Source organism: Rattus norvegicus, chromosome 15 (genome assembly GCF_021556685.1).
Source record: "Rattus norvegicus strain SHRSP/BbbUtx chromosome 15, alternate assembly SHRSP_T2T, whole genome shotgun sequence".
In the NCBI taxonomy this organism is placed as follows: domain Eukaryota; kingdom Metazoa; phylum Chordata; class Mammalia; order Rodentia; family Muridae; genus Rattus; species Rattus norvegicus.
This window is the reverse complement of record NC_141548.1, coordinates 45,273,222-45,295,583: the sequence shown is the minus strand read 5'-3', so window position 1 is coordinate 45,295,583 and position 22,362 is coordinate 45,273,222. Positions and strand designations below refer to the sequence as shown.

At 43.8% G+C, this 22,362-nt stretch overlaps 1 long non-coding RNA gene across 1 annotated transcript; it reads right to left on the bottom strand.

Annotated features, from left to right (window-relative positions):
* Positions 1-8,389: 8,389 nt before the first annotated feature.
* LOC148001009 (uncharacterized) lies at positions 8,390-15,254 on the bottom strand. The gene is made up of 6 exons (XR_015638898.1): positions 14,835-15,254; positions 13,739-13,804; positions 12,812-13,087; positions 11,620-11,803; positions 9,846-10,069; positions 8,390-8,680 (listed from the first exon to the last, which is right to left on the bottom strand). It is a non-coding gene; the product is annotated as an uncharacterized LOC148001009 (long non-coding RNA).
* Positions 15,255-22,362: the final 7,108 nt, after the last annotated feature.

Sequence of the window (22,362 nt, the reverse complement as noted above, 5' to 3'; positions counted from 1 at the left end):
TATCTCAGAGGGCATATCAGCTAAAGAAAGAAATTGGGGTGCAGTTCAGTGGGCAGAATGCTTGGCTAGCATGCAGGAATCCCTGGTTTTATCCCTATCACTGTTCTTGAGTGTGGTGGTGGACAACAGTGACCCTTGCACCTGGGAAGTAGAGGCAGGACAACTGGGAGTTCAAGGCTATCCTCAGCTATATAGTGAGTTTGACACCAGCCTGGGCTACATGATACCATAGATAGATAGATAGATAGATAGATAGATAGATAGATAGATAGATAGATAGACAGACAGACAGACAGGAGGACATGGGACCTTAGGTAAATAAATAGATAGATGATGGATGGATAGATAGATAGATAGATAGATAGATAGATAGATAGATGATGGATAGATAGATAGATGATGGATAGATAGATAGATAGATGGATAGATAGATAGATAGACAGACAGACAGACAGATAGGCAGACAGACAGAGGGACATGGGACCTTAGAAGACAGACAGACAGACAGACAGATAGATAGATAGACAGACAGACAGACAGACAGACAGTAGGACATGGGACCTTGGGTAAATAGATAGATAGATGATAGATAGATAATGGATGAATAGATAGATAGATAGATAGATAGATAGATAGATAGATAGATAGACAGACAGACAGATAGGCAGACAGACAGAGGGACATGGGACCTTAGAAGACAGACAGACAGACAGACAGACAGTAGGACATGGGACCTTGGGTAAATAGATAGATAGATGATAGATAGATAATGGATGAATAGATAGATAGATAGATAGATAGATAGATAGATAGATAGATAGATAGATAGACAGACAGGCAGACAGACAGAGGGACATGGGACCTTAGATGATAGATAGATAGATAGATAGATAGATAGATAGATAGATACATAGATAGATACATAGATAGATACATAGATAGATACATAGATAGATACATAGATACATAGATACATAGATAGATACATAGATAGATACATAGATAGATACATAGATAGATGATAGATAGATGATAGACAGATAAGATAGATGAGAGAAGAAAGGCAGTGTATGGCCTGGCTCAGACTCAGAATTTACTCTGGGTGTGAAAATTAAAAGCACATGTAAGAGGCAGGAGACAAGGAAACTCACAACCACAAGGCCCCCAAAGGAGCTTGATCTTGTGTTGTTCACGGCCCACTCTCCTCCTGGTATGCAGATTCCAGGGGAATGGATGCTTGTTTTTTTCAGGAGAAGGATGTACTGCGCCACATGTACATGATACACTTTGCATTCATCGTTAGGGGGAGTTGTAGCTGCTCAGACACCTGTTGTCTATGTTCCACACAGCAGGAAGTAAGTGGTAGTTTTTTAAGCTGGGTGAGGTTGATCCATCAAATCATTGTCCGTGCAAACCCCGAAGCCGGGTCCAGGATGATAGATGAGAAGCTGATCTCAAAATATGGGAGTTGGAACTCCAGGCAGGAGTCTCCTGGAACAGCTTACAGCAAACAATGTTTTGTTTTTCCAAGCCCTTCATCTGCAGTACTTTTGTTAGGTGACAGACAAGATGGATGTCAGGTCTAAAGGAAACTCCACTCTACCAAACTCTGGGGCCTGGTTTCCTCCACCACAGGTGCATTCCCTTATCTGTCAAAAGGGACACAGGGCGGTGGCACCTATCAGCATACCAAAGTGCATGCTGGCATTTTTGCTCCACCCCTACACCAAACTTCTCCTGCCCGTGAGCCTTCCTTCCCCTAGCTTCTCATTCCTGTATAATCTGCCATTTCAGCCACGTGCTCTCTATCGGTCCTCTCTCTTCTCTCTTCCTCTCTGGGGCTCCTTAGTCCACACTCTTCTCTTCCTCCCTCGCTCACCAACCCCACCCACTCCTCACCCCACCCTGCCTCTCTCTTCTCATGGCCAGGTTCGTTCTGCTGCTCATGCTCAGTGTCCCACTTTCTTTCCCTGTTCTGGACTCTTCCAGACGCCTCTGGATGTACTCTTCACTTGGTATCTATAAAACATCATCTCCTCGGCCACACCTTGGGGCAGCCATGTCCTCTCTGTATACAATGTAAAGCATATTTATTAGCTGGGCTCAGGGCTGTGCCCCAGCCCTGGAGAATCAAGGAGGGATGATACTGAATTAAAGGCTAGCTTGGGCTGCAAAGCAAGACCCTGTTTTAAAAAATGCAAACCAAGCTTGGCCTTGGTGACCAAGCCTTTAATCCCAGTGCTCCAGAGGCAGGCAGATTTCTGTGAGTTTCCAGGACTAGTCTGGTCTACAGAGTGATTTCTAGGACAGCCAGAGCTATACAGAGAAACTCTGTCTCCTAGAACAAAAAACAACAATCAAAACCAGCCTACCAAACAAAAACCTCTGATGGATTCAGAGCACTTTCTGCCTCTTCTTGGGAAGGTGCCCTGGCCTTAAACCCAGCTTTAAGAGAAGGCAACATAGATGGAGCATGGAAGGTACCAGGTAGTGGTAACAATGGAGTCATCAGCCCAGGCCACAAGCTGCCCACACTTACCTGCAGACACTCACCTCTGAATGTTCCCCCAAGCACCTTGTGGGATTGTTCATGGAAGACAGGAAGGACTAGGGTGATGGTCCCTGCTGGATCTTCTGTGTTTGGGAAGGGGAAGGGGGAGGGCAGGAAAGGAAGAGTGTGTTGTTTTAGCAATGGTTTAGGGATTTGGGCAATCTGAGTATAATCCAGGCTCTTCCTGTGAGACCCTGGGAAAGCGTCTCTATGCTTTCTTCCTTGGGCTATTACATGGGAGTAACAATCAAAATGCTACCCTGCTGTGGAAGGAGGGCCAGGCAGGGGATTATAGAGCACATTGTAAATAGCAGTGGAAGGAGGCACAGCCATGATGGATGGCTGCATTCACAGGAAGGGGCAGCAGAATTACAGCCATCCGTGGCTTTCTGGCAGATTTGTAACTTCTCCCATAAGAAGAAGCCTTCCAGGAATCTCTGAGCAGTGCAGGGAGCTCCACATCCCTTCTTGATGTTACATGACAGCCAAACTGTAGAAATCAGAGGGATATAGAATGAGAGGGTCAAGCTAACCTCACCACCACTGGGAAACAAGTGCCTGTGGAAGCCAGAGCTGGCTCTGTGTGTGTGTGTTTGTGTGTGTGTGTGTGTGTGTGTGTGTGTGTGCGCGCGCACGCGCGTACAAGTGTATGTGTGTGAGTGTATATGTGGGAGAGAGAGAGAGAGAGAGAGAGAGAGAGAGAGAGAGAGAGAGAGAGAGAGAGAGGTCAAATGGAGCTTGTTCCTTAAGGCACCCTCAACCTTGTTACTTGGGACACGGTCTCTGATTGGCTTAGGACTCCAGAGGCTCATAGGACTGTCCAGTTAGCCCGAGGGATCTGAGCCACCTATTACCACCTCCCAGATGCTAGAATTACAAGTGTGCGCCACCATGGGTAGCTTTTTTAAAAACGTAGGTTCTGGGGATCAAACTCAGGTCCTCATGACTGAATTAGCATGACTAGTCCTGTCGATTTAAGGGAACAAAATTATTTATTTGATTTTGTGGTCTGGGGATGGAACTCAGTACCTTGCTATAGAAATGGTCTACAGCTGAGCTATCTATACTTCGAATTCGCCTGATTTTTAATCGAAGCCAAAACAACCAAGGGCGCCTGCTGTCCTTTTGTAAGTGGGCACAAGTGGCTCAGAATGGCAGAAGCTCGGCGGAGAGAATGGACACGCTCACCCATGCATGTCCGTGTCTTTGGAATCAGCCTTACACTTGGATCATAAAGAAGTGATGAGCCCCTTCAGAATGCAGCCACCCCCACATTCCCTCCAGACATACAGTGCTTGCTCCATAGAAAAAGAGGCCTTGTTGGGCTTAGTTGGGTTTTTTTGGTTTGTTTTTTTCTAATAGTTTGGTTTGTCACCATATCCGTGGTTGCCCTGGAGTATAAGGAAAGGGTAGCTACAGGTAACAGATTATTTTTAATTCAGCCTTGTTATTTGGAACTAAGTTCCCATATGTTGTTGTTGTTCAATTCCTTGCATGAATTTTCTCAAACATTTGTAACATATGTCATATCTATATGCAGATTTTAAATTATGGATGCCTTCATCCAATCATGTTCTGAGGGGGTTGCGAATCCAAGTCTAATACTCTCAAGCAGGACCACGGTCTCCTGGGCCTCAGGTATCGTTCAGGTAGACACATCTGGTGGAAAGCATCGTATCAAATTAGTATCAAGGGTATTCAGACCTGGAGACTACAGGCAGACAATCCCCCTCTAATGTATCGCTTTTTAGATTGTTGGGGGAAACTTGAATCCCAATTCTCCGGTGAAATGAGCGGTAGAAACGTGCCTGTTCAAATGTTCAAAGTGAAGATCAAAGCCATGGTGACCAAATTGGCTTTGCAAACAAAGCAGCCCCCTGTCCACCCCCTGGGGACACAGTGCTAATTTTATCAACTCCCCCCTGGCTCTTCTGCTATTAAATAACAATAAATAAACGTGGGTGGTTTTTTTACCCCCTTCTTCTTCTGGATTTGCCAGTGGCTTGTTTTCCTAACAAACAAGCTCATTTCCTTTTAAGTGTGAGGTTTTAGTCCAACTAATAGAATTAATGTATTTTTAATGAAAATGAGAACCGCTTTTACTTAGAAACCTACCTACCCACCTCCCGCTCTCAGAGTCAGGCCCCACCCCCAGCATCTCCTCTGAACACATACATCCAGCCATGAATATTTCAATACATCTAGGGCTCTCAGATCAATATAGGCAACTCTCAAGTCCTATTGATTTTCAGGTTTCTCTTTGCAAGGATGATAAAATATTTCTCGACTTACGGGAGCCCAAGTTAAAGAGGCTTTGCTGGCCCTTCAACTTTTACCAGACAGACATCTTTGTCTCTTTTTCTTCCTCCTCCCACGTTCTTCCTGGTCGTCCCTCTCTCCTCCCTCACTCTGCCCACTCCCAGTGCACAGCTTGCAGATGGAGATTTATCCCTAAGCAGTAACTCCCAGAGAACAAGCTCTGTCCCCACAGGTAAGAGGCAGGAGACTGCCTCAGAGCGTGTGATCTGGCCCCATCATTGCCTGCAGGGACCCTGCCAGCTTCCCTCCTGTCTCTCTGATTCATTTATCAGCACTGCCTGCTCCTCCTCCTGCACACCTCTGAAGATGTAATCCCAGAAGGCGACCCTAGCAACATATGAGGAATTCCCCACTGAGGTGCGGGAGCTGGGCTGCTCCATATGGGTACGAAATCAGCTAATTATACAGTCAGCCATGTCCAGGGACTACGATGGATGCTGTTATAAGTTTATCCAGTCTAGTTGCAAAGCAGCGCGTCTGAGATTCTTCGAAAATCTGACCACGGCTTCAACCATTGATCCCCTGTGATATGTACCAAATTAGGGGGTTGGAGACCTGGGTCAGATTTCCCAAGTTAGCTTTGCTTTGTTGGTCAGATAAATCACATTTCTTCCTCAGCCTCTGAGTCCTCCCTGATGGTGTCTGTCCATTCATTTATCTACTTAGCAAAGCTTGGAATTTGTCCAGTGTGCTGGAGAGGAGCCTTGTTGCTAAGGTTGTGGGCTTATTACCTATCTGGACCAGTCAGGATGCCATGGATGTCCCCAGCTCCTCAGTGCTCCCTTGATTATCATGCCTCTGGGTGCTTCAGCCCTCATTTTCTGTGACAATGATGCTGAAATGTGCTGAGGCACATGCTAGCTGGCTGGCTGGTGTCGATGGTGTGTGGGATGTTGGAGTTTCTTGATCACTGGGTATTAGCTGACTATGTGGGTTCCTTTTGTTCTGAGCAAGACAAAACCACTCATGGGGAGCATTGGTTGGAACTGTAGTCATGGATCTTGCATTGCAATTATAGCAAAACCAGATAAACAAACAAACCAAAGCCTCAAGTTTTTGGGAAGGAAAAGATATAAGAGGGAGTTACAGAGTTGGCAGTAAAATGGTATTGCTTTTACAATGGCCCATCACAGACAGTGTCTGCCCATGCAGACAGACACTATGTGAAACCCTGATGCACTATCTCGTGTGTAGAGAAAGTGTGCTGAGGTTTGAGGAGACAGCCTCCCTCTCCCTCTCCCTTTCTCTCTCCCTCCCCCTCCCCCTCTCTCTCCCCCTTCCCCTTCCCCTCTCTCACTCTCTCCCCCTCTCTCTTCCTCCTCCTCTTTCCCTCCCTCTCTCTTTCCCTGTGTGTGCATGCCTCTGTGTGTATGTGTGTGTGTTCATTTGTCTTTCTCTTATTCTCTGTGTGTGCAGTCTCTCTCTCTCTGTGTGCGTACATGTATGCGCGTGCATGTGCATGTTGCGTGCACATGTATTCAGGCACAGTTATACATGCTTGTGTCTGTTCTTGGGCCTGGAGGTTGGTGTCAGGTATTTCTGCTTATTTATTTTTGAGACACTGTTTCACTGATTCTGGAGCTTGTGTTTCCCATAGACTAGCTGGCCAGGGATCCTCAAGTCTTTGCCAGCCTGAGCTGGTAATGTGTGACTAGCACCCTGCTTGGCTTCTTACATAAGTGCTGGGGATTTTTACTTAGGGTAGCATTTCTTATACCATACTAGCACATGTCCGGCATAAAGTGAATTCTAATAAATGCTTACTTTCAGTAAGTGTATGGGTACTCTGCTTACAGTCTAGGTATACTTGTACTGTAGGTGTCAAGGATAGTGTCATTCTTCCTTGCTCTCTGTTTTGTATTGGTCTTTAACTCATTATGCAAGTGAAGATGGCCCCCAACTTCTGATCCTCCCACCGCCATCTCCTTGGTGCTAGGATCACAGGTATGTACTACCATGCCTGGTGTATGCCTAGTTTTGTGTGGAACAGGAGATTGAACCCAGGGCTTCATGTGTGTAACCAACTGAGCCATTTCCAGCCACTACTTTTTTCTCTCAAACCCTAAATGGTGATGTTGCAATAACACCCTAGCCAGTTACCTCCTGACACTGGCTCACTAGAAGCAGAAGGTCACCACGAACAAGGCTCTCCTGTCTACTTCGGAAATGAAACCCACTCTTCCTCCAGGAGAAAGTCAGATTTTCTTCTGTAGGGCATTCACTTGTGGACTGGTGGGTGTTTTCTGAGGAAGAGGTGGTGATATGGGTGGACCAGGAGCCGGTTCGTGGAGCAGAGGCCACTCTAGTCTCTGCTTTGCTTTGAGCAGACTTGGTATTTCCTGGGAGAAGATCCAGGGCTGGTGTGAGAGTCTCAGTTAAGCCACTGCTCTCCAGCTCTAAAAACCAACATTGCCAAGGGGCTGACAGGCATGGGCTGGGTGTATGTGGAAGGATGGACATGTGGCCATGACTCTCTCTGATTCTGGTGATTTGTTGGTGTTTTCTGCTGGCTGACTCATTATATAACACGCACACCCCCACACAAATGTATACACACACACACACACTCATACAGACATACACATATATACACACACATTCACACATATACACACTTGCACACACATACACTCACACAAACACACATTCACACACACATACACATATGCACTGACACACACATACATGTACACACATACATACACATGCTCACAGCACACCTACACACATACACACACTCATATGCACATACACATATGCACATACACATACACACTCACACACACATATATATACACACACACTCACACATACATACACAGATATACACATACAAACATACATACACACACATTCACACATACACACACACTTGCATACACATACACTCACACAAATATACATTCACACATACATACACATATGCACTCACACACACATACATGTACACACATACATATACATGCTCACAACATACACATATATACACTCATACACAAAAACACATGTACTCACACACACTCACACAAACACAAATGCATACACATGCACTTACACAATACTCACACACACATACACAGACATACATAGTCACACACATACATGTACACATACACATATTTTTTATTTTATTTCATTTTTTTTCGGAGCTGGGGACTGAACCCAGGGCCTCGTGCTTGCTAGGCAAGCGCTCTACCACTGAGCTAAATCCCCAACCCCACACATATACATATACATGCTCACAGCACGCTCACACATACACACACTCACAAACACACATATACACTCACACACATACACTTGCACGCGCGTGCGCGCGCACACACACACACACACACACACACACACACACACACACACTGATCCTTCCATCAGTAAGTAAGGTCTTCAGTCCTCAGTATGCAGATCAGGAAGCCAGTTCTGACAGGCACAGCCTATTTGTTCAACCCGAACTGCGCACCCAGTTAGATGCAGGAAAGGCATGATAGGGGGACACTTGGCTGTCTTGACTTCATTTACTCATTTTGTAAGGGAGAGTTTATTTTTTAAACAGATTTGAGCTAACTATACTTAACATTTCAGTCAGTGAACATCTGCAAAGAGAGAATGCACCGTGGCAGGCTTTCAAAGGCTGTACTCCCAACTCCCATCCCAGTGCAGGGTTGGTTGGCAGGTTCTTTGGCGAAGGTCTTTGTTCACAGGGGTGGTTCTCAAAGGCTTGCAGTCTGCTTGAGTGGATCCATGACTGTCTAGTAGCATCCAAGTGTGTGTGGGCAGCAGTCCTGGATTGTGATGCTGTCCTCTCCATTTCTAAAGAGAGAATAGACAGATAGGATCACTTGATTGGTTAAATATGCTAAAGCTATTGGTCCTCCAGAACAATTGGATATTTTCTATCCCATGGCATACCCTGTGCCACGATCCATCCCTCGTTCCAAAGATACCCCTCTGGAAGCATGGTGGGCCCACTGTAGCAGCATGCCCATGGATTTAGGCAAACATCAGAATGGAAATATCAAAAAAGGAATCTTACATTTCTACCGAAGACATACAGACGCCTATATACTGTATAGCGCAGCAATAATTTGCATAGCATTCACATTTTATTAGCCTTATAAAGTATTATTGGGAATTGACTTCATGTAAGGCAATCTTACATCACACACACACACACACACACACACCCACACACACACACCATGCACATTTAATTGAATTTATTTTTCTCCAGCAAAGCAGAATCTCTTTCACATCTGCTGCTGTTGCATTGGTCTCTTCCATGGCAGACAGTATTTGTCCGCAGTCACTCCATACTACAACTATCCGGGAGATGGCTCATGTGGTATAGTGCTTGCTTTGCGCACATGAGGCAAAGCAAGTTGGGTTTCTGATCTCTAGAACCCATGTAATAAACCCAACATCACTGTACTCCTGAAGATAAAGAGATAGGAGGAAGAGGCAGTCAGATCCCCAGAAGCTCACGATTCAGTTAACCCAGCTTACTTGGTGATGTTCCAGGCCAATGAGAGACCCTTAACAAAAGAAGGAAGGAGCCTGATGCTTGACACCAGAGGTTGTCCTCTGATGCCCACACAGACACCGTGCAAGTGTGCACCCACTGAATACAGTCACACATGGTCGCTTGGTCAACTTGTCTTATGACACAGAAGCCAGGAGTAGCAATGGTTCAGCTAAGATCACATAATTAGCCAAGAGTAAAAGTGAAATGTCAGAGGTCTCCCACCTTCCAATATAGTCCTATTCCCATTGTTTCAGAAATTGTATCATCTTTCTTGGACTAAGGAATAAGTAATAAATGACAGCAATATTGATAACAAACTATTTTGACCAGTCGGGTCGCTTTTCCCCGAAAACAGGGAATTTGGAACATACCATACAAATGAGACTTTGAAAGTTTTGTTGCATTGAAACATTGTGGTGGGACAAGTCTCCTCATACCGAAGGGGTATCTTACCTGCCTTGCGGGTGGGCTGAGTCATGTGTCCTATCTGGCCAATGGAGTGAGAGCAAACAGTAAAGTAGCACTCTACCCTGGGTAGGCTGTTGGGATTGGCTCCTAGGGTCCTTCCTTCTGCTAGAAAGGAAGCTGCTCCCGCGTCTCACCACTCTAAGCTGGTTTCTAAGACAGACGCAGTACATCCAGAGCCCAGCCAGGGACAGAGTTGTCAGAATACAGATCTGCAGACCCAAGGGAAAGGACGGAGGGTTAGGTTTGCACAGGACACTATGGGGATTTGTGGAGTTGCTTATGCTGCAGGATGACTGAAACAAAGTGAAGGTGCTCAAGTCATCTCCCCCACCACACACACACACAGCCTTGACAGGACACATTGACCTCCTACGGACAAGTCCGACTGCCAGTCTGTTTCCCAGGTGAGAGGACTGTCTCAGATTAAATGATTAGATATAAAATCATCTTGGGGAAAACAGAAGCACAGTCTAAGTTAAATTCCATTTATCCTCCATGACTCTCAGAATTCAGTTTCCTGTGATAACAGGGACTGAAAACAAAGCAGGGCAGTTTGGGTTTCCTACCTGTTCTTTAACTATCACTTGTCTATTTTCTGTGTGTCTATCCATGTATTCTGGTGTGTGTGTGTGTGTGTGTGTGTGTGTGTGTGTGTGTGTGCGTGTGTACCTATTTATCATCCATTGATCTGTCTATATCTATCATCTATCTGTGTCTACCATTTCTATCAGATAACTGTGTATCATCTGTCCACCCACCTATCTATTATTTATCTATCTACCTATCATCTGTCTATCCATAACCTATCCATCTACCTACCATCTATCTATCAATCTACCTATCATTTGTGTACTATCTCTCAAATATTTGTGAATCTATCTATGTATCTATCCATCTCTGGTTTATTTTATTATATTCGTTAAATTGTATGTGTGCTGGAGCTGCAAAAAGGATGTTATGAAAGATCCATTATGCTCATTGTTGTGGGGCTGACATTTTAGTGACTAACAGAATCAGCTGGGTTGATAACGTTTAGGTTGGTCTGCCTGCATCTGATCACGCTTGTTTCCAGATCCAAGCAGTTGTTAATGAAACAGTTGCTGTTTTGTTGACAGAACATTAATTACTTGATCTTAGGACTCAGTAATTGCACAAGCCCCTCTGTATACATTACTAATTACATTAGCAATTATATGGCATTTTAAAGACAAAGAAATGACTGGAGCGATTGTAGCGTCACAGGTAGCCTGCTGTTAGGTTTCAATCACCTTCTTAGTGCTTGCATGATGTGCTAAGCAAGTCTGGCTCTTGTGACGACACAGAGTTGAAGAAATGGCCTAGAACTTCTTGCCTATGACCCCAGTGGCCAGCAGAAAGCCTTTCATGAAGGGAGGGACGAAGTGGGAGGTAAAGCCTCTTTACCCTCTAAGCTTTATTCTTGAGGAAGAGCATTTATTTATTCAGCGACTGTTTATTGGGCACTACTCTCTCACTCTGGCTGAGGATGCTGTGATACTCACAGGTTTTGGAGGAAGCAAAAGTTAAACCACAACAAGTCAAATGAGTAACACCAACTTGGTTATAAGAAATCTATTTCTTGTTTATGTTCAGGACAATTTCCAATTTTGGCATCTTTCTATTTAGTCTATAGATATGTCAGTCTATCACCTATCATCTGCCTGACTCTTATCTATGTTGTTCTATCCATCTGTTCATCCATCCATCCATCCATCCATCCATCCACATTTCAGCTAGTTACCATGCGCCAAGCCAAACAGGCTGTTCTGTCGCTCTGAACTTAGACTTCAGCCTGTGTGGCCAGAAGAATGAGGCATAGATCCTGTAGGAGACTCTATGACCAAGAGATGAAGGAGCAGCTGTCATTTCCCTCCATCCCATTGGCTAAAATGGATCCCATGACTCCTTTCTTGATCCAAGAGAGTCTGGAAGGGAAAAGGGAAAAGAAAAAAATGGGCACTTGTCCATTGTAACACTGTGTGTTACATATGGCGGCAAGTGCTACAAAGGAAAGAGACAACACAATGCCATCTCACAATAGAAACGGCCACTGGTTTCACATTGAACTCCCTTTTTCTTTCTTCTGCCTGAGCGTGGGCCCATCAAGTTATGGAACAGCTGTACTTCAGTGTAAGCAGCGCTCCCCCAAAGCTTCCTGCAGTTCACTCTTAGTATCATGTGGTCTGAGCTTGCCCAATCAAACACTCTCCCTGAACACTAACCCAGGAGTGAAATCAAAACAAAATAAAGGATTTATCCACTTACATGTCTGTCTGTCTGTCTGTCTACCATGTGTTCATCCATCTCTTTATCCATCTACCTATTATCTGTCTGTCCATCTGTCTCATTTTATATATACCTACCTCTATCCATCAAATTTCAGTCATGTTCCTGTTTCCACATAAACATCATTTACTGTCATTTTTATTCATGTGTCCTGGCCTGTGACCTTCACGATCCTGTTATTTCAGCTTTCCTTGGGATCTGTGCATGATATCACAGCATATTTTAAGCAATTCTCTTTCTCCCTGAATCGACCAGCTCAGTTATATGCTTGTAGCCCCAAACCTTCATGGTTATAGAGGTATGATTTAGATTATGAGATTTAGAGAATGCCTCTCTGATGATGTAGCATTTTTGCTGACAAATGAATCATAAGTTGAAGTTGGCCAAAGACAGGAGGAAATTATATTTAAGCTCACGTAATCACATGTGCAAAGGCCCCGAGGTAGGAAAAGCCCATAAGTGTTTGGGAGCCATAAAGATATAAACTGACTAGTTACAGTTGCTGGGTTGGAAAAGTAAGCAATAGAAGGGAAACTCTGCACACTGGAGAGCCAGTGGTACCCAGTGGGGAGAATTTTGGATTTGATCCTAAATGCAGTGGGATGTAATAGAAAGTGTGGGGGAGGGAATAAGATTACCCAACTTACAGTGTTAGAGAACAATCCCCACTGATCTGTGAGGTAATGTCTGGGCAAAGGAGAGAAAAATCAAGATGATAACTTAGACATCCTTGAGAGTGGCTGAGATCGAGCCGAGGTGTGTCTTGATGACTGGCCAGGGAAACGAGAGAATGACAGTCTCCAGATACATGGTAGCACAAACCCGACACACTTTGATGGTGAGAAGTTATGCGGCGTCCAGGAAGAGGAAGTATCAAAGATGACTTTCAGTATTTGGATAGTGCATTTGATACGACAACAAAACTACAGAAGGAACAAATGAAGGGGAAGGTCAGTGGGTCACTGGGTCACTGGGTCACTGGATCAGTGGGTAAAGTGCTTGCTGTGCAGGCCTGGCAACCTGAGTTCAAATCCCCAGCATCCATGCAAAAGCCAGGTGTGGTTTGTGCATATAACCCCAATGTTTGTGTGGTGGGGCATGTGACTACCAAGGACACACTGGCCAGCCACCTTATCCAAAACAGCAAACTCCAGCTATATTAAGAGACCCTGTTCCCCCAAAAAGTAATTGAGAAAGGCATTGTAATGTCAATTCTGGCCTCCACACATAACCTTCCTGGTTGAATCCACCTGCACACACAATTACACAACACACACAAATTCCTTTGGGGTACACTGAACTTGAAACTTCCTTGGCAATCCAAGACAGTGGTGTCAAATGTCCTAATAAAAGCACTGTATCCACAGGGAACATGGTTTAAAGACTCCAAAGTTCTGGGCCTTAAAGGGATCGTTTCTCTTCTACACTCACTCTTGGTAAGGTTTCATTGGTACATTAGACACAGTAAAAGAGAAACCAAAGCAACTAATAACACAGGATGTGGAGAGGCGCCACAGCAAACGACAATCCTTGCTATTCTTCCAGAGGACCTGAGTTTGTTTCCTAGCACTCACATGTGACTCACGACAGCCTGTAACTCCAGTTCTGGAGGATCTGACTCTCTTCTGGCCTCTGCAGCACTGCATGCATGAAACATATATACATACATGTGAACAAGATAATCATACACATAAAATACAAATAAATAGATCTTTTAAAATAGAACAATTATACTATAGTAATATAGAACAATATACTATAATATATAGTAAAAGCTGTGTTTCCTCTCTCTATACAGATACAGATACCGATACCGATACAGATACAGATACAGATACAGATACAGATACCGATACAGATACAGATACAGATACAGATACAGATACAGATACAGATACAGATACAGATACAGATACAGATACAGATACAGATACAGATACAGATACAGATACAGATACCGATACAGATACCGATACAGATACAGATACAGATACAGATACAGATACAGATACAGATACAGATACAGATACAGATACAGATACAGATACAGATACAGAAACAGATACAGATACAGATACAGATACAGATACAGATACAGATACAGATACAGATACAGATACAGATACAGATACAGATACAGAAACAGATACAGATACAGATACAGATACCGATACAGATACAGATACCGATACAGATACAGATACAGATACAGATACAGATACAGATACAGATACAGATACAGATACAGATACAGATACAGATACAGATACAGATACAGATATATACATACATAGATACAGATACCGAGATAGAGGTAGAGATGGATAGATATATACAGCAGAATCCAATAAGAAGAGAGGACCTTAGGGTCTCTATTCCTGCACAAACATCCTGACCAAGAAGCAAGTTGAAGAGGAGAGGGTTTATTCAGCTTACACTTCCATTTTACTGTTCACCATCAAAGAAAGTCAGGACTGCAACTCCCACAGGGCAGGAACCAGGAGCCAGGAATGACATAGAGGCCACAGAGGGATGCTGTTTACTGGCTTGCTTCCCTTAGCTTGCTCAACTTGCTTCCTTATAGAACCCAGGACTACCAGCCCAGAGATGGCACCACCCACAATGGGTTGGGTCCTCCCCCCTTGATCACAAGTTGAGAAACTGCCTCACAGCTGGATCTCACGGAGACATTTCCTCAAGGGAGGCTCCTTCCTCTGTGATAACTTCAGCTTGTGTCGAGATGACACACAAAACCAGCCAGTACAGGACCTTAGGGAAGTTTGCTGTTCAAACCAGAAGTCTTGGTGAGATAGGTCCATGGATGTCTTACTGTATGCAGAAAGACAGGGTTTGAAGTTCTGATAACTCCTAAATCTGAAGAATCATCCAGTGAGCAGGCAGAAGAGTTTCTTCAGCTATTGCATGCCTACAAGGCTGCATCATGCATCCCACAAGCCTCTCGCCATGCAATATGTCACCTGGTTCTGCCTTGCTGAGCTGAAGAGTAATTAGAACCTTGCCTATAACCCCAGAGCTTGGCCAAAGCCTGAATCCTAGGTCTCTCCTGCATGAAACAGTCCCCCTTTGTCTACTTTTCCAAAGGAACTCACCCCTGGACTTCCCTGCATAGCTGAGGTTGGCTGTGTGCCTTAGGGGCAGTCCCTGGCTCTCCTCATTGCCCTTGCCTCTTATGGGTCTGAACTGTAGGGAATTTCTGTTTCCTTAGCTGAACCCATCTGTGTCAAAGCTCTCCACTTTCACTTCGACCATTAAGAGCACATACCACCACCACCACTCCCCCAACCCCTTTCCCCGCCCCATTCCCTCACCCTCAGCTCCCTTGCCCCTTCATAGTGCACTGGTTACTGCTCCATCCACACTGTCTGGAGCAGAGGGAACAAGTTAACCATACTTGGATCAGCACATGCTGATCCCCGGGAGTCCAGTCTGCTGACCTGAAACTGGAGACATTCCCCTGAGGTGTGAGAGGTCCTGCTGACCTCTCCCCTCCCTCAGTCCTGGGTCATCTTCCTCTGTGCTGGGAACATGTGTGTGAGAAGATCAGGACCTGGCTGGCTGAGGAGCACCATGTGAGAGAATTTGAACTTGATTAATCCTGACATTTCTGCCTTGGTATGTAGGACTGTTGTTACACATATGGGTTGGATTAAATAAGGTAATTTATGCAAAAGCTCTCTGAGATGATCAGAGGGCTATCCAGTGTATTGCTTGTGGCTGCCATTACCCTTAACAGGAAAGGCTTTCCTCTCTAACGTAACCTACACACTTAATTAAAACTCAGTAGCAATTGACAAGCATACAGAGCGCCTTCCCTTGAATCCTGTTCCTTGTACCTACAGTGACCCTGGCCTACCTCTTCCAAGGTGTCATGAATTTTACATAATTTCATTCACCACAGCCCAGGTACTTTGTTGCATTCATAACTAAGTAGCATTTAATCATGAAGTGTTGGTAAAACCATTTCTCAATGATAAAGTCACATGCCAAAGCCATAGCCAATGGTTGAATGCTTGCCGAATGTGTGTGCAAGGCCCTGTGTTCCTTCACCAGAGCCCCAAGAAAGAATGAAGTTTCAGCTGAATATGGTAATCCATGCTGGTAAGCCTAGTACTCATGGCACTGAGGCAGGAGGATTGTCTTGAGTTTGAGGCCAGACTGCTACATAGTGAGTTCAAGGCCAGCCTGATCTCTAAAACAAGAACCCTGTCTAATAAACACACCAACAAAAATTAATATTTATATTATAATTATTTATAATATTAATTAATCACATTAATTAATATTAATAGTTAATTCCTAGCCTGGATTAACATGCACAAGCATGTTGAGTTTGATTCCTCAGAACCTATATTTAAAAAACAAAACAACCAACAAAACCAAAAACATCTGGTTGAGACATTAACACCCTAGGTTGAGCCTCTGCATGGATCTGCACACATTCATCTGCACGCATACATGTGTGCACAGACAGATAGACACACACACACACAGAAGGACAGAGGAAGGGAGGGAGGGACAGAGGGAGGGAGGAAGGGAGTGAGAGAGGGAGAGAGGAAAGATTATGGACCTTAAACCTGGACCACCTCACAACATGGGTGCATGGATGCTTAGACAACATTCATGTGCCCTGTGACCCTCTGTTCCAGTCAACACTTCATCCACCACAGTGGTCTAATAGAATGTTCTGGAGTGTAAGCACTTCATTGAAGGCTTTTTCCATGCAGATGGAATGTCTCTCCTTCTCTAGAGGGAAGAGGGGGTAGAATAGAGAGGTCTCACCTACCTTCTCTATCCAACCAGGAAAAGAGAGAAATGGAACATAAGCGTAGAGGGTGGTGGCTTCTGGCCCAGTTTCTTTCTTCTTCCCTATTGTGACACTGGCTCCCATGTAGATGAAAGCTCTTGCCAGATATATGCTTTAATCTTTGCAGAGGCACAGAGCTCTGTTTATTTTCATCCAGGTAGTGTGGGAAGGGCTCTGTGGCCACACAGCACTGATCTTCCTTCACATGTTGTATGTAGTAGGAATGGGAAAAGAAAGGATGATCAGTTGTTGCAGTTTTAATACACAAAAACAGATATGTCAGAAATTGTGGTGACGTCGGGAAGATGGCCTCTGGGGTTTAATTGGGTTTTGATGGAGGTAGAGAAAAGAATGCACAGGTCTCATGGCCCTGGTCCTTGTCAGCTCGCCCAGATCTGTCGCTCTCTATTGTCACCTAGCCCTTTGCAGGACAGGGTCTTCTAAGGCTGGCTGACTGAAGGTGACTGTCATAAGACATCCTTTCCAGATCCCAGCGGGAGGGTTCCTCATTCTCTGATAGAGCAATGGAAGGATATAGGGAGGGGAGAGGAGGAGGAGCCTTCTGGCCACAGTGAGAATGGACTTAGAGGACCTGTAGCTGCTCTCCTGCTCTCGCTGCCATGACATTCTCCTTCCCCACAGGCTTTATAAGTTGTCAGTTGAAACTTCAAGAGTTAGAGGGCTGTGAGAGAGAAAAGAACTATCAGTGATAGGCTTCACCCAGCCTGGTGCTTGGTTGTGGTTCTATGGGTCCGTTTTTCTTCAGGGACGGGAAGGAGGCTGTAGCTTGTCATAGGAGGGCATCAGATCTTGGTCTGTTCTCAAGGAGTTGCATGCAAGGGACCTGAGACATGCAGTACAAACACCAAAATCATTTTTACTACGACCTCTCTTCCTTTTCTCTTCAAACACATTCCTTTTTGAGGCAGTCCTCACGGAAAAACCCCAGGTGGGGGCAAGGGGTGGGGTTGGTCATTATTGCAACCAGTAGGAAGACTGCTGCTTGTTTGTGGGGGAAGAGAATGTCTCCGATTGGAAAGAGACCTCTTTCTAGAAGCCTGTATGATAGGATTTACACTGAGCCCACTGTAAGGTCCAGTCCTGGCTGGACTGCTGACAGGTACTGTGAGTCACGACTGATCAGTGAATTCATTGTGCCTTGGTTTTCTTTCTTACTCTTTGCAGTAGTCAAAACCCAGATCCCCTTTGCTGTGGGTTCTCTGCCAGCCTGGCTCCCACTACGTTAGTGGTTTTGGTTTCTTCTTCTTTATTAATAACTATCAAAGGTTTAGTCACTCTTGAACAAATCCCTGCCTGGGTTTGGTGCTTCTACATACAGATGTTTAACCATGGAAATTCACCTTCCAAACAATATTACAGGAATAAAACAAGGTAATAAACACAAAGGTGTCTGACAGAACAACAGCACCAGTCCTCATAGATGCCATTCTTACTGAGAGAAGTGACCGAATTTAGCCTCCGCCTAGATGTTCTGGTTCTGAGCGCCTTGCTCGTCCCACTAGACCATAGCAGTCACACTCAAAAGTCATCATTAGTAGAGTACGGGCCTTAAAAAAGAAAGACAGGAAGATCAAGAAAACAAAACCCCAAATCTTACTACCCAATGAACCCCACATCTTCACCAAGTCAAGAGATTTAGGGGACACCGTGAGTCATTTGAAAAAGAAGTCATCAGAAAAGTGTCTGTAAGGAAACAAGCAAGGAATGGCTGCCCTTGCTGTGGCTTTGTTAGTGTTCTAAGCAATCTCACTTTAAACAGGCAGTTGGTTTCTGCCGAATCCACACAAAATTTGCCATAAAAGAGCTAAGAAACTGAATAACTAGTGGGGCTCAGGAAGGCCAGAGCATTGTTCATGGTCCAACTGGGAACTGCCCATACATAACCTGTCAAAGTAGAGGCACATGCTGGACATGCCTGGTTTAGGAAACACACACACACATCACTGCACACCACACATACACACCATACACACACCCCATACCATACACAGACACACACACACATACCATACACACACATACTTATCTACCACACACAAATACATACCATACACATACACACACACCATACACATACACACACCATACATGTACATACAAACACATATATACCACACACACATACATACTGCACATATACACATATATACCACACACACATACATACTGCACATATACACATATATACCACACACACATACATACCACACACATACCATACACACACACACATCACTGCACACCACACATACACACCATACACACACACCCCATACCATACACAGACACACACACACATACCATACACATACACATACATTTCTGCTACCCACAAGTACATACCATACACACACACACACATACAGACACATCTATACCACACACATGCATACTGCCCACACACACATACATACCACACACATCCCACTACCACACACATACCATATACACACACATACACACATACATACACACACAGAACTCCCACACATACACACTACATATACCACACACACACTATACACACATAATGCGCACACACGTATACACCATACACATACATATACAACATACACAGCACACATACATATACTACACACACATACATACTTATACACACATACACCACATGTATACAACACACACACACACACACACACACACACACACACACACACACACACACACAGTCTGAGAAACAGGACTTGACCCCAGAGTAAAGACTATTCTAGATTTTTCCCTTGCAAGGTTCAAATAAATTCACAAGGATCTAATAGATTAGCCACTAATTCAACTGCATTTCAAAACAAAAATCAACACTCTTTAAAGGAAGATACCAAAATCCAAACTTTCAGCAATGTTGCATTTACAGTGTTTAGAATCTAATAGCTAACTGCAGGGTACACAGAAGCAGGGAGGTGACCCATCATCAAGAAGAAATCTGTCTGTGGGAAAGGACCAGAAGTTTTAAGAAATGGGAAGTTAGAAAGAACCTTGAGGTCGTTATTGCAAAAAGTTCAAGCAATCAAAGAAAATTACTGTTATAAGGAGGGACGGGGAGATGTAAAAATCAATCAGAGATCTTGGAACTTCCAGTGCATTACCTCAAGTAGAGTTGGGAGGGGCATGTTGGAGGGATATAAGGAAACTGCAGGAGAAACGGGGGTGGATGGAATCATATTTCCTTGTATACATGTATGAAACCTCAAAACTAAAAAACAAAGGAAACCACTAAATGGGCGAAGTGATTGCTCAGGACATAGAAAACCCTGTCCATAAACCTGAAATGGATTTATAAATTATATTTTACCAAAGATAAAACACCCCCCCTTTCAAGGAACATTTCCACTGGCTATCCATAGGTGGAAAAACTGACCTAAATCCTTTAGAAACATGAATTCAAAATGGATTATAGGCCTGAAAGTGGGAAGTGAACTATGGACATTTTTTTTTCCTGAGAAAGCTTAGGAGAGAATTTTAATGTCCTTGTTAGATGAGGAACTCTTACATATTATGTCACAATTATAATCTTTAAATAAAACTGGAAACAGGGGACTCCATGAGAGTTAAAACTTTTGCTCCACAAAAGATTCTGTGAAAAGACAGGTGCAGACTGACAGACTGACAGAGGACACTTGGAAGCCATTTACACAGCAAAATGTTACTAGTTAGGAATATGAGGAACTCTCAAAGCAAACATAGTAAAAACAAACAAAACAAGAACAGAAAACCTAGTTAAGTAATAAGCAGAAACCATGAAGAAACACTATACTGAAGACAGTATTTTGATGGCGACTGAGAACATGAAGGAAATGTAATCTTATTAGCAGTTAGGATGGTGTAAATTAGAACCACAGTGGAACCCATCACACGCCTACCATAATGTCTAAAAGAAAAGACATCGGCGTATTCTTGCAGTGTTGCAGAGACGCTGCTTCTCTCGGGTGTTCCTGTAGGAGTGTAGAAAGCAGCCTGTGCAGGCTTGGGGCACAGCTCAGCAGATCCTTACACTATTAGACATGGTTGTCTACAACTGGACAATTGTGTTCCGGGGTGTTTATCTTAGGAAAAGGGGGAAACGTGAACTTCTATAAGATGTGTACATGAATTACCATAGTCATGTCTTCATAGCAGCACAAACTGGATATAAGTTGTGTGGCTTTTAATGAGCAAATAATAAAACAACCAATATAGAATATTGCTCAGCATTAAAATTTAACAAACTGTCAATGCGCGTAACCACTTAAACGAATCTCGGGGGAATTACACTGGGTGGCACTAGGATCCGTTTCTATAACTCTGTTGACATGACCCACTGAAAGATATTAGACTACCTTAGGGGTGGTCAGAGTGTGTGGACGGATGGGGATGCTAAGTAGGTGAGGCTTTAAGAGAGGCAACACAAAGAGTCCTGATGCTCTGTCTCTTACCCGCAGTGATGAGTACACAAACATTTACATGGATAAACTGCACAAAACTATGGAGATTGTTAGGGAGGGAATAGCAATAAGATGATGGATTACATCGATGTCAATTTTTTGGTTGTCTAGTGTCCTGCAGTTTTTCCAACGTGTTGGCACTGGGGGAAATTGAGTAAAAGGTCTCTTCCAATTGCATTCAACAATTATTTTCAAAATAGAAAATAGTTCAAGAAAATAAAAAGGTAAGCCACACAATCTACAAGAAAATATGTCTAATTATGTGTCTGATAAGAGGCTTGCATTTGGGATCTATAAACTTGAACAACTCAATAATAAAGAGACAAAGCACTCAATTAAAATGGGACTTGAACTGAACAGACACTTTGTTTGCAAAAGAAGATAAATGAACAGTAAAGTCACAAGGAAAGGAACTTAGTTCTCCAACTCCTCCTCCTTCCCTCCCTTTCCCCCTTCCTCTTCCTCCTCCCTTTCTCCATCATCATCATCATCATCATCATCATCATCATCATCATCATCATCATCATCATCAAGAAAACACAGATTAAAGCCACAATATGATAGACTGTATGTCTGCTGACCTGGCTAAACTGAGGCACTGTGATAATATGACGTATTGGTTGGACAAAGGAACAACTTAAAATCCCATGCGTTGCTGGAAGAAGTGAAGCTGGTGTAGCAATTTGATAGTTGTTTTAGAAAAGTAAGCATACATTTTCTATATTATCTAGAAATATCATTCCTAGATTTGCACTCGAGAGAAATAAAAAAATTGACCCACAAAATATATATAAATATTCATAGAGCTTGAATCACAATAAGCAAAATTCTAAAAAGTACAAATGCCCATTCGCAGGTGGAGGGGATGTAAATTGTACAATCATGCAATCATCAATCAAAAGGAGTGAGCTAC